Below are 13297 nucleotides of genomic sequence, written 5' to 3' on the forward strand. Positions count from 1 at the left end.
ATGTGGGGGGAGGGGGGGCGACCTCTAGATGGCGGGAAAGAGACCCTGTAGGCACCTTGATTCTAGTCCAATGAGACCCCGGTCAGACATCTGATCGCATAAGATGATTAATTTGTGGTGTTTTTTTTTAACGCCACTAAATTTGTGGCAGTCATAGGAAACAAATAGACAAACAATGATAAACCAAAACCAATCAGGAAAAGACTTTTTTTTCCTACAAAACCCGGCGTTAGCTTTTCTGACCCTGCTCAGAAAGTGTTCTGGCCTTCCTCTCGCGTTCATGCTCGTGTCTCCATCCCTCATCCCAGCACAGATGTGTGTCCTTTTACAAAGAGCACCCTGTTCCATTTCAGTAGACATGTGTCTCATCCTCACTGAGGTTATTCTTGGTTTCATACTCGGAATTTCCACTTCAAGCAGCATCCTACTTCTTTTTCACGCCTCGGGGGCCGTGCCCGCCTGTCCTCTGGACTTTCTGAAATCCTTTCCCAAGACCCGATGCGTGAGACTGACTAGTGACGACTCCGTGCCAGGTGTGAGGACGCCAGGATGCAGTCACTCACGAACAGCCCATAATCTCACAGCCGGGTCCATATGAAATTGCCTTTTTTTTTTTAGATCTAAAACAGTCAAGATCAGTAATAATTCCATATGTAAGGAGAGGGGACACAGATAAATAGCTACAAATGTGAGAAATACACAAGAAGCAGAAACAAGGAGAAGAGGAGTCAGGGTGGAGCAGGACAAATAAATAAGAAAACAGTGATTAGAAGTGCTGGAAAGAAAACTGAACCCTGTCGTGCAACGTTCCGGGCGCCACTTCGCTTGGGTGGCCGGGGAAGGCGACTGGTGTCCCTCGCGCAGGAGCTTGGCCTGTACCCCGAGAGGACCCAGGGAGCTGGGGAGCACTTCCGGCAGGAAGGGCGGGACCCACTTACGGTGACTTGCTCCCTCTGAAGGGACTGCGGAGGAGGGGAGACGCAGGGGACCAGTCGAGGAGACGCGTGGGTTAGAGGGGTGCTGGTGGTAGCCCACAGATGGGGTGGCGGTGGGCTGGGGAAGAGTGGAGGCTTTTAGGCTGCGGAACAGGCAGGGTATTTTGGTGGCAGAGTACGTGGGGGAGGAACAGGGAAGGGAGAAGAGGTCAGGGAAGAGTCCAGGTTCAGGATTAGGGGGCTGGCCGGTTGGGCCACTCCTCAAGATGAGGAACCCAGCTTTGTGCAGTGGCAGTACTGTAGCCAATGAGGTTTATCCGAGGCACGATTATTGCTAATTGAAAAAAAAAAAAAATGAGGAACCTAAGAAGAGGAGGCAGACTGAGCAGCCAGACACGTGGGTAGAGGAGAATGGAAGAGGCCACAGACCCCAGTTCCGGAAACGCCGAGTCTGACAGCCAGTCTACACAAATGGCCCCAGCGACTCACCTCCCAGTGCTCACAGCTGATGTTGCGCCCTCCCCATGAATCCAGGCTGAGCCTGAAATCTCTTCAACCTCTAGGTTTGGGTGGGCTGTATATAAACTTTTTAATTGTAGTAAAATACACACAAGATAAAATTTACCATCTTCACCCCAAAGTGTACAGGTCTGTGGCATGAAGTACATTCCACAGTGTTGTGCTACCACCACCTTCGTCCATCCACAGAACTCATCTTCCCAAACTGAAACTCTGTACCCGTTTAACAGCTAACTCTCCACCCCCATGCCTACCCCTCCAACTCCCACCCCCCCCACCCCCGCCCCCAGCCCCTGGCAACCATCACTCTCCTTTTGATTTTGACCATTTTAAGTACCTCACATAAGTAGTAGAATCGCACAATATTTGTCCTTTGGTGACTGGCTTATTTCCTGCAGCATAATGTCTTCAAGGTTCCGCCATGGAGTAGCATGTGTCCGAATGTTCTTCCTTTTTAAGGCTGAATAATATTTTATTGTGTGAATGTATCATGTTTTGTTTATCCATTCATCCACTGACGGACCCTCGGGTTGCTCCTACCTTCTGGATATTGTGAATAATATCACTGTGAACATGGGTATGCAAATATATCTCCAAGTTTTCGGTTATTTTGGGTCTAAACCCATTAAGTGGGATTGCTGCAATGTATAGTAATTCTATTTTTAATTGTTGGAGAAACTCCCATACTGTTTTCCATAGCAGCTGCACCATTTTACAGCCCCACTCGCAGTGCACAAGGGTTCCAGTTCCTCCACATCCTTTCCAGCGCTTCCTATTTCTGTCATTTTGGTTTGGGTTTGTTGTTTGCCTTGAGAGGAGACATCTCAGCGGGTGTGAGGTGTTATCTCCCATCTGTAAATGGTTCTCGCTGAGCCACTAAGTTCTGGGTTGGTTGGTTATGCAGCAACGGCTGACCTAGACTCCGAGGTCCCGGTCCTGGTGCTCCCTGGCTGTCTGGTTGTCATGGTGGCTTAGCGTTCTACGATGGCACTTACCTGCTCACAAGCTCTGTCATCTCTACTTTCCAGTTTTTTTTTGTGCTTGGTGAGAATTGAGTCCAGAGTAGCTGCCCCCTGAAAAGACCATTGGCAAAGCATGTTGAGAATTTCCCTATTTCAGAAGGATTAGGCACCCCTGCCTCCTCGGCTTAATGTGACCCTGTACACAATAAGCAGTCACTCCCTGGCCCCCCAGCCCCAGCCCCAGCCCTGGGCAACCATTAATCTGCTTTCTGTTCCTGTGGACTCACCTCATTTCATTTCACATAAATGGAACCATATACCATAGGAACGTTTGTTTCTGGCTTCCTTCACTTTGTATAGGCCAGTGATGGTGAACCTTTTGAGCTCGGCGTGTCAGCATTTTGAAAAACCCTAACTTAACTCTGGTGCTGTGTCACATATAGAAATTTTTTGATATTTGCAACCATGGTAAAACAAACACTTATATTTTTGATACTTATTTTATATATTTAAATGCCATTTAACACAGAAAAATCAACCAAAAAAATGAGTTTGTGTGTCACCTCTGACACGCGTGTCATAGGTTCGCCATCACTGGTATAGGCTCATCATGGTCTAGCATGTATCAGAACTTCATTCCTCTGTAGCTGAATAAGATTCCGTTGTGTGGATAGGACACTATCCATGCATCAGTGGAAGGACACTTTGGCTGTTGGGAGCACTGCTGCTGTGAACATTCGTGTACACGTTCTTGTTTGAGTGTCTGGTTTTGATTCTTTGGGGTATATATCTAAGGGTGGAATTGCTGGGTCATGTGTAATTCCATGTTTAACTGTCTGATGAGCTGCCAGACTGTTTTCGACAGCAGTTAACGTTTTACGTTCCCCCCAGTGATGTATGAGGCTTCCAATTTGTCCACATTCTCGTCAACACTTGTTATTTTTCATTTTTCTTACAGCCGTTCTAGTGGGAATGGAGTGGTATCTCATTGTGGTTTTGATTTTCATTTCCCTGATGGCTAGCGGTGTTGGCCTGCCTTTCATGTGCTTGTTGGCTATTGGCATGTCTCCTTTGGAGAATCGTCTACTCAAGACCCAGATATTTCATATCCCCCAGTCCTCGCTACATCACCGAAGGAGAGGATCCGCCATGTTGGTTTTTTTTGTTTGTTTGTTTTTGGTAGAAGAAGAGACCAAGGCTGAGAGAGGTTGGGTTGCTCCATATTTAGTCAGTGATGGAAGCAAGGTTAGCCTGACCCTGAAATTCACACCACACACACTTCCCAGACATTCAAGGGCGCAGATGCTGGTGCCAAACGAGAACGGCAGTCACAGGTCTATGGGGTGTGGAGGAGGGGTGAGCACAAAGAACGGGAGCCCCCATGGCGATCTTCAGGCAGGAGGAGGGAGGGGGTTCCACGGGCGTTGGCAGTGACAGACGCACAGACTGTAAGGGGCACAGGAATCTATTCGATGGAGGGACGTACACACACAGGCCAGGCCTGTGTCTGCAGCACAGAAAGACGGGGTTGGTGAGTTGGGCTGGGGGACGCTTGTGTTTCATGCTCTGGCCTCCCTTGGGTCCCAGGCACTCTCTGAGCTTGGCCACACTCGGCTCCCGCAGTGAATTCTGGGTCGAACTCAGACAGACCCAGCCTCACCCAGGGACGCACAAATGGAAGCAGTAAATCAGTGCCCTGCACAGGCGGCCCCTGCAGCTGCAGGAAACCTGGAGGTGTGAGATGATACTTCTGTGAAACTTCCAGAAATTGGTTTCACATCGTGTGCGTGTGTGTGTGTGTGTGTGCGCGCGCACACACACATACGCGGATGCTAACATGGACCCTATAAGAAGCCTACATCTACCTCTAAGTGAGATTGGGGGGCGGGGGGGCGCGATGAGGTGAAAGGAGTCCTGAGGACCTGAGGCTGAAGAGAAATAAGGACCAGAGTCGCAGCCCTCAGGCATTGGCACGCAGCCTTCCCTCTGGAAATGATGCTGAAATATTCAAGCCTCACTCTCCTCCGGCTTCCTGTTTCCTATTTGGTCTCTGGTTTCCAGGCAACCCATGAATACCCCTGAACTCCTCAAATGCACAGGTCTTCGAGTGTCCCTCCGACTCCGAGGCTCACATCTGTAATGAGTTTCCCATCTGCTGGGCCTCCCAGGGCAGCCCGTCCATTCTGCTCTCTCCGGAGGACAATAGGGATCGTGCAGATGCCTTGTGGTTCGAGGTGTGTGTGTATGTCCCTTCGTAGGTTAGATTCCTCCAGTTTTAATAAATCCTGCAAAGTCAGTTTGGCTGGATCTGGTATGGGGGGTGGGGCAGGAGATTTAGGGTTTACTGCTTTGATTCAGTAAAGAACCAAGTCTTGGCAGAGGCCCAGCAGCTGGAAGGAAGGCGGGGGAATTGGCGCAGAGCTTGACCCGCTGGTGTGCTGTCGGCTGGGTTTCTTTCTCTTACAAAGGAGCAGAGGGGGTGCTTTTGCTTTGGGGAACTCTGGTGGGCTTTAGGGGGGACATTGAAGCCCTTTCTTAGATTCATGGCAACCCGGTTTCTGAGTGCAGAGGGCTTGTGGGGGCAGAGGTTTGGGGAATTGCCATTTTTTGCGTTTAGTGTAATAAAAGCAAAAGGAGGTTTTCAGAGTTAAATGGTACTTCAAGGCTTCTAACAAAAACCAAGAGCCATCTGCATCCCCTGTAGCCCTCCAAGCCCCGGCCCCAGGGGCAACCACTTGTACATCTTTCAGCTGGTTTAAAATTTTCACCTCCTTATTTAAAGGCTAATTCTTCATTTCTTTTTCATTTTAGACAGCCTTTATTAACTTCCACCATGAAAAAGAAGGATTGATTTATCTTACCCGCCACACACACACACACACACACACACACACACACACACTCCCACCTCGCAGTAATGGGTGGCAATGTTTAAAAATCAGCATTTGCATCCTAGCCAGTTTGGCTCAGTGGATAGAGCGTCGGCCTGTAGACTGAAGGGTCTCAGGTTCGACTCTAGTCAAGGGCACATGCCCGGGTTGTGGGCTTGATCCTCAGTGGGGGGTGCGCAGGAGGCAGCTGATCAATGGTTCTCTCTCAACATGGATGTTTCTCTCTCTCTCTCCCTTCCTCTCTGAAATCAATAAAAATGTATTTTTTTAAAGTCAGTATTTGCATTATTACTGGGTAAATACCGCTCCCAGCTCAGTCTGCTCACGCTGGGTTGCATGGCTTCTTCCCTCTGCCCACCCATATCGAGAACTGCCTTTGTTGTTTGCTTTACCCTCCAGGAGCCTGTCATTAACTTTTCCCCAAAACGCCCTCTCCGGGACCTGGCACTGAGTAACGGGACCCTTGTTTTTCTCAGGGCCCCGCGTCCCCGCTCTCAGCTCCCGCTCTACCTGGGCCTGAGAGCCCAGGGCTGTCGTCCTGGCCGTCCCTTCGCCTTCTCCTAGAAATTCCTCCTCCCGAGTTGCTTGCAGCCCCTATCTTTCTCTTTCTTGGTTTACTCCCTCACTTAAAAAAAATGTTTTTAATGTTTTTATTGATTTCAGAGAGAGGGAGAGAGATATAAAAACATCAATGATGAGAGAGAGAGAATCATTGATCGGCTGCCTCCTGCCCACCCCCTACTAGGGATGGAGCCCAAAACCTGGGCAAGTGCCCTGACTGGGGATCGAACCGTGACCTCCTGGTTCATAGGTTGATGCTCAACCACTGAGCCACACTCTCCAGGCTATTCATTTTTTGTGGAGCTCCTGCTCCAGTAGCTTCCTGAGAAAAGGTCACGGTGGGAGGTAAATTAACTTAAAGTTGTGCACGACCAGATGCCTTTAGTCCGCCCTCCCAGGAGTAAGTTTGGCTGCAAACAGAATTCAGGGCCAGAAGGCATTGTCCCCATTATTTCGAAGGTGTCACTCCTTGTCTTTTAGCTCCCGGCTGCCAGCGAGCAGCCTCATCTCCTGTTAGTGCTGGTCTTTGTAGTGACTGTTCCTCTACCTCACACGCCGATAGGATCACCTCTTGGTGCTTGGCGGTCTGACAAGCCAGGATGAAGTACCGCCATGTGGGTCGGTTTTCATCCTCCGGCTGGTCCTTGGGGTTCTTTCAGCGGGTGATTTATGTCCTCGGGGCTGAAAATGTTTCTTGCATTTGTTTATTGATTGTGCCTTGTTCTCAATTTCTCTGGTCTCTCCCAGTGAAACTTCTTTGGTATAGTTGACCTCCTTATTTTCATCTCTCTGTCTTTTTTTGCTCTATTTTGGGGGAGTTCCACGAGTTCATATTCCATCGCTCCGCCCACCCCACCCCCCCCCACACACACTGAGTTTAGTTTGACTATCATATGTTACATTTCCAAGAGCTACTTCTTTTTCTCTGGGTGTTTGTTCCTTTATATATAGAATCCTCTATTTTTTTTAACGGGTCTTGATCTTCCTGAAGATGATTATAATTGTTTGTTTTCTTCAGCACCTTACACTATTGTTTCCTGGATCGCTTTTTTTCTGTTTATTTTTGTAGGCTTATTTTTATGTCTGTCTTTAATGTTGGGGGCTGTCTGATAAGGATAAAAAACACATGAACCAAAAAAGCAAAATCTAATCAAAATATATTACCTTCTAAAGGAAAAAAATAAGGGTGGGTTTTTCCCCAGTAAAATGCTTTGCTAGGGAAAATCCCAAATCAGATTGCAGATACTATACACTGGTTTTTTTTCTGTTATTAAAAACTCTTGACACCCAAGGAATAAAAAGTAAGAAATTTCATTTGCATTAAACTTGTTTTTAATAAAACAAGTGCATAGTAAACACCCCTATTCTTGAATTATGTGAAAACTTATTTAGATCATTACATTCAGCATAAACCCACAGCTACATGAATAATATTAGTGATTCGGAGTTGCTGTAAGCCTTTTTCATTAAAAAGCATGGTTTTCAAAACTCAGTCCAACCCCTAGCAGAATAGAATAATTCTACTTACTTTGGAGATGTAATAAAGTGGTGATTGTTTTAAATAATGTTTTCTCAGCATTTCCCCTAAAACATGAGCAGAAGGCAAAGTGTGTGTGTGAGTGCGTGTGTGTGTGAGAGTGCGTGTGTGTGAGTGTGTGCGTGTGTGTGTGTGTGTGTTTACTAGTGATCGTCCCCCATTCTGGGACCCTGGGCTGCCTCTGAGTGTGGGGCCAGGGCGTGGGCCTGCTTATTTGTTGAGAGGACCCAAATTTCAGTAGCTATAAGCCTTTCCTCTTGGTCTGCTCAGTCAGGTTTTCTAGAGAAGAATCTTCCAACCTCCCCCCCTAGAAGGTAGCCGCCCGGCTGCTTGGAACGGAGCGCAGGAGGGCGCTTGGGTCTCAGGGAGGGCACAGGCTGGGACTTGCATTCACAGTCCCTGATTTCACTGTGTGCCTCTCTCCCCATCCTCCTGGTCCACCTGGTCTGTTTCTGCAGCTAATGAGCTTCCAGGGGAGGGGAAGGGAGAGGAGGAGGGTCCCCCCTGGCCCTGGTTCTCTGTCCCATCTCTTCCCACCTTCGGAGGAAGCTGGCCTCTACCGCAGCCTCCTCGACCCCGACAGGCCACTTGCATTTATCCCACTGTGTCTTCTAAACAGTGGTTGACATCTCTTATCTTTGGCCCTGGGAACTCACACCTTTTTACTTTGTTAATGAAACTTGATAAGTGAGTTTGGGGAAGGAGGAGAGAGAATAGGTTTCCAATCCATCTTTTTAACCCAGTTCTCATTTTCCTCGTGATGACCAGAGATTTTTGCCTCCAACTTGCCAGCTCCTTCCCAGCTGCTCCCTCAGTCACTTATCTATTTATTTAGATAACCGGTATTCTTTTAGAGCGGGCCTCAGAGCCTGGTGGAATGCGCCTTGATTATTCCCCCAGGGGCCACCTGGGAGCATTGGGATTCCCCAGCTCCATCCTGCTGTTCAAATTCAGCACTCATTGAGCGCTAACTAGATCCCAAGAACCATGCTGGGTGCAGAGGTCAGGTAGATAAATAAGACACAGCCTCTGCCCTTGGGACACCCGGCCTCATCTAGGGAGCAACTCAGGGCAGGGCCTGGGGGCGCCAGAGGGCAGGTGGCAGTGGCCCCAGCCTCAGCCACCAGCTGCCCAAGCTCTACCCATCCTGCCAACCTAGATCTTCTACCCCCACCTCCAGGGATAAAAGCCCCAGAAGATCCCAAATCTGACTTCCTCGGAAACATGATTACTCCCTTCAGCTCTCTGACCTCGGGTGAAGTTATACCATCAACACCTGTGTGGGGCTTAGTCTATCATGGGCACCTAAGTGGCAAGAAGGTAAAGACTTGTTAGAAGAACCTGTTTTGTTCCCTATGTCTGAGCCTCTGGCTGTCAAATCAGTGGAAAGCTTGGAAGGGCTGTGTGTCCGCTAGAAGGAAGGGCAAGGCCCAGAGGGCTGGGACCAAGACCTTTCCACCTTCCACCCAGAAGCAACACAGCCGGGCAGTGGAGCACGGAAGGCAAGCGAGTTCCTGGGAGCAGGAGGAAGGACAGAAGGAGAGAGTGAGGGGTCCCGGGCCAGGGTAGGTTTGCCATGAAGCTCATGAAGCTTAGGCATTAGGAACCCTCACCTACAAGGATTTCTTCCAGGTTCAAGGGAGAGGCTGTTAACAATTGCTTAAAAATTCATCAAAGTTGGGAAAGTGAGATATATTAACTATAATCAATGAAGACGCCAGTCTCTCCCCACTGGCAATCCTTGGTCAGTCACACTTCCTTTCATGTTGGGCGTGTTTGGAGTGGCTGTGGGCATTTTTAGTCTCTGCTAAGAGGACACGAATTGAGGGTGCATTTCTAGGTGGGATTTGCAGTCACTTCCTAGTGCCTTTCCCCAGTGTAGACCTGGAATCTCCCTGCTGTCCACCAAAGGTCACCGTGCAGGATGAATGTGACCTGCGACACCCGGCCCCGGCAGTCGGTGGCAAGTGGAAGAGGAACAAGGTTCGAAACGCACAGGCAGAAGCCAGCTTGCAGGAGATTCTCTCCGTCGCTGTAAATGTAAAGGGCAGGCAGGGTTCAGCTCTCACCGATGTCCAACTTCTCTTCTGCCAGGAGGTTCTCCTCCCCCGTCAGGATTATACCTAATAATGCAGCGTGCACAATTATAAGCACACCACGTCAGTTTTCCTCTTCGTTGGGACTGACAGAACAGAACGTACGTTCCTCCGGGGCATGACGTTCCATCTTCCTAAACGCGCATAAGTCAGACTCCTTCCCTGTTCTGGCAGACCTTCCTGCCAACCCCATGTCGTCCAAATGAGTGCTTTCTGTGTTTGAATTAGCCTGGAGCCAGCGGTGTGAGCGGCTGGGCAGGGCCCCTGCTGCTCCCGGTGAAACAGTGTGACTGTGGTTGTAATCTTCGTCCTCTCTGTCCATTGGGTCCCTCTGGCCTAATGGGCCACATGGCTCCCAGCCTTAGGGAAGTTCTTCACAATTAGGCACAACGCTGCAGAAAGGGGGCAGGGATGGCTGTGGGACTCAGGCGCGCCAACTGAAGCGTGAAAGGACACTGACCCCGTGTGGCCACTTGTGGAGGTGCAGCAGCAGGAGAGGCACGTTGGCACCAATGTGGTCCCCTGGCCCTTTGACCTCTTCAGGCTCTCCCTGACCAGCCCAGCTCTGTCCCTACTCACATCACAGGACCTGTGGGGAGGGACCTGGTCCCCTCAGAATCTGCTGACTTCTTCTCTGGTGACCTGTCCCCGTCAGGGCCCTCAACTCCATGCTGTTATTGGACTGTGGCTTCTGGACCATCTGAGCTCAGCATGGGCATGAGAGGTGCCATGGAGGGGATGGGCATGAGCTCAAAGGATAGGAAGGATTTTGAGGGGAGCCGAGTGCTGTTTCTCACTCATTTTCAGGCCCCCAGATCACAGAGCACAGGGCACAGGGTCCCAAATATGGTGAGTGCTCGCTTAGCAATGCAGAGTAAACAGACGCGTGCACACACCTGCATTCCAGGTGAGGGAAAGGGCCTGAGCAGAGGCCCGCGGGCAGGTTTGGGAACATGGGGGCGGCCAGGGGAGCTGCCTCTCGAGAAGGTTCCAGGTGAGGAGGAGCATTGAATTTTCTAGTCTCTGGGTCCCCAGCCCCAATTCTGTGCTCTTTCTCTGACCACAGAATTTTCTGGAAGGGAAGGGACCTGAATGCTGCAATCTGGGCTGGAGGAAGGAGTGGGCGCACAGCCAGGCAGTTGAAGCATTTGATTCATTTAGGCTCTATCTCTTCATCGCCACTGTGATCAAGGTCCCATGTAAAGCAAATGCTGTGCTTGGGACAGACGAGGACTGAGAGGCTCAGAAAAGCTGAACCGTTATGTGCCAAGTCAAAGCCACTCCGTTTGTAAGAAGCCAGGCTGGGGTTTGTACAGTAACAATAAAAATGCAACACAGGCAAGGCTGGGGAGCTCCAGAGTTCACACCCAGCCCCCTGCCCCCTGTAGCTTTTCAGGGAATAAAAGCCCCTCTAGTCTCCTCAGCGCCCATCTCCCCCACCTCAGTCCACAATCCCTGCAGCCGAGTTATTGTCCAACAGGCAAATCTGGTCCCATCACGCCCTGCTCAAAACTGCCACGGCTCTTCTCTGTGTGGGGGTGGGGGTGGGGGTGGGGGGGAGGGGGTTGGGTGTGTGTGTGTGTGTGTGTGTGTGTGTGTGTGAAGCCGGATCATTTGTCTTGGCTTTGCAGGCCTGCCCCACCTTGCCCCTTGCTCTGGCCACACCACTGCATCCTTCTCTCTCTATCCCTCCCCCGTTTCTTTTGCCTGCCTGCTAGCCCTTCTCCTCTGGCCTCAGTTTAGGTGCCACTGTCCCCAGGAAGCTTTCCTGCCCCCTTCGAGACTGCCTAGGCCTGTGGTCGGCAAACCACGGCTCACGAGCCACATGCGGCTCTTTGGCCCCTTGAGTGTGGCTCTTCCACAAAATACCACATGCGGGCGCGCACGTACAGTGCATTTGAAACTTCGTGGCCCATGTGCAGAAGTCGGTATTTTGTGGAAGAGCCACACTCAAGGGGCCAAAGAGCCGCTTGTGGCTCGCAAGTCGCAGTTTGCCGAGCCGCAGTTTGCCGACCACTGGCCTAGGGCATGCCTCGTCTGTTAGAGCTGCACAGAGAAATGCGAAATGGGCGAAATGGGCCTGGGACAGTTGTCCAATACTCCAGAAGAAAACAGGGGCAGGACATAAGAATGGCAGAATATTGTCATCAATCGTCAAAGTTGGGTGATGGATGCGGGAGGGTGTGTTGTAGTATCCTCTCAACATCTGTGTATGTTTGGAAGTTTCCAGAAGAAAAAATTAAAAAATAACAAAGCCTGGTGGAGGAGCCTCCGCCCCGCGCCGCCTCAGTGCCTGTCCCTGTCTGTCCCCAGCCCCAACTCTATTGCTCACCTCTCTGCACTGTGAGCTGCAGGATTTAAGGCCTGAGATTGGACTGTGTTTTGCTCACTTCGGTACCCTGGCCTCCGGCAGAGTGATTGGCACAGGGTAAATACCAGCATATTTTTGTTGCACGACAGAATGAAAAGCTTCCCAGGTGTGTTAGGGGGCAGGAAAGCAAACCACTGAAACTGTGTTGAAGCAGAACAATGCCTGTTGGCCTGCCTCACCTCCAGCTGCGCTGCATCCCTCCCGGAATTCCCCAGGAAAGCCGCTGTGCCCGGGAAAGATTTAATGGCACTTGAGAAAATCGATTCAAATGGTGAAGGAGAAAGCAGGTTTAGACACTGGAACCTCTGCGGTGTATAAGGGAGGAGGGGAAGTGGGTGTGTGATTTAAAGCTGTTGGAACATAAATACTGTAGATTCATTCAGTCGGTCACCAAATATTAGTTCAGTGTGCATGTGTCCGAAATGTCTGCTGTGTTGGAGATGCCATTTCTCCTATCTTGCATGAGCTTATATGAATGAAAATGTAAAAAAAAAAAAAAAAGATTAAACTGAGTCAATTTTAAAGACCTTATTGGCTTTATTCAAGCAGCCATTCTAGCAGATAGGTGCTCTGAGGAGCTGCACAAAATGAAAGACGTTATAGGCAGAAGGGAGCAGGAACAAGGAATTTAGGCCAAAAAAGTGGGGTGGTTATTGCAAAATTACTTTCCTTTAGGGAATAGCAGGGGTCTATCAGGCAGATGGCCTAACTAGAGCTGATCAGGCGATTCCTGACTGACTAGTTTAAGGTTCCATTTCTGGGAGAAATGAGTTGTAATTTATTTAAGTCTCAGTTTGGTGACATCGGGCTTAGCATGAGCAGCTCCATTTTGGGTCTGTCTTCTTGTTTTTAACAGAAGTTTGTGTTTTTTGACCAAATGAAAGAGGCCGAGCAGTTTTGTTTTGTTTTGAAGGGGGAAGGAGTGTTTTTGGGGTTTTGTTTTGTGTGTGTTGAGGGTGGGGGGACCTAAAAAAAAAAAGGATGGGGCAGTGTGATCTCTGGGCCCCACTCAGATGGACGAAAGGAGTAAGTTAGGGCCGGAGGATAGAGAACTATCTTTGTAGGACCCTGGGCTTCAGCACAGCTGTTTCTCCACTTCATCTTCTACCCACTCTGCTCAGACCCAATACTGCTTTAATACTCTGGGGCAGTGATGGCGAACCTATGACACGCGTGTCAGAGGTGACACGCGAACTCATTTTTTTGGTTGATTTTTCTTTGTTAAATGGCATTTAAATATATAAAATAAATATCAAAAATATAAGTCTTTGTTTTACTATGGTTGCAAATATCAAAAAATTTCTAACACGGCACCAGAGTTAAGTTAGGGTTTTTCAAAATGCTGACACGCCGAGCTCAAAAGGTTCGCCATCACTGCTCTGAGGCCTGACGGTGGCCACTAGCAGCCGGGGACAGGCGAGAAAC

At 49.6% G+C, this 13297-nt stretch overlaps 1 pseudogene; it reads left to right on the top strand.

Moving 5' to 3' along the window:
- Positions 1 to 1212: 1212 nt before the first annotated feature.
- On the top strand, positions 1213 to 1293 carry LOC138996527 (U4 spliceosomal RNA; annotated as a pseudogene).
- The last annotated feature ends 12004 nt before the right edge of the window (positions 1294 to 13297 follow it).

This window comes from Myotis yumanensis, unplaced genomic scaffold (assembly GCF_028538775.1).
Source record: "Myotis yumanensis isolate MYYU_CA2020_CCGP unplaced genomic scaffold, mMyoYum1.0.hap1 SCAF_17, whole genome shotgun sequence".
Lineage (NCBI taxonomy): Eukaryota > Metazoa > Chordata > Mammalia > Chiroptera > Vespertilionidae > Myotis > Myotis yumanensis.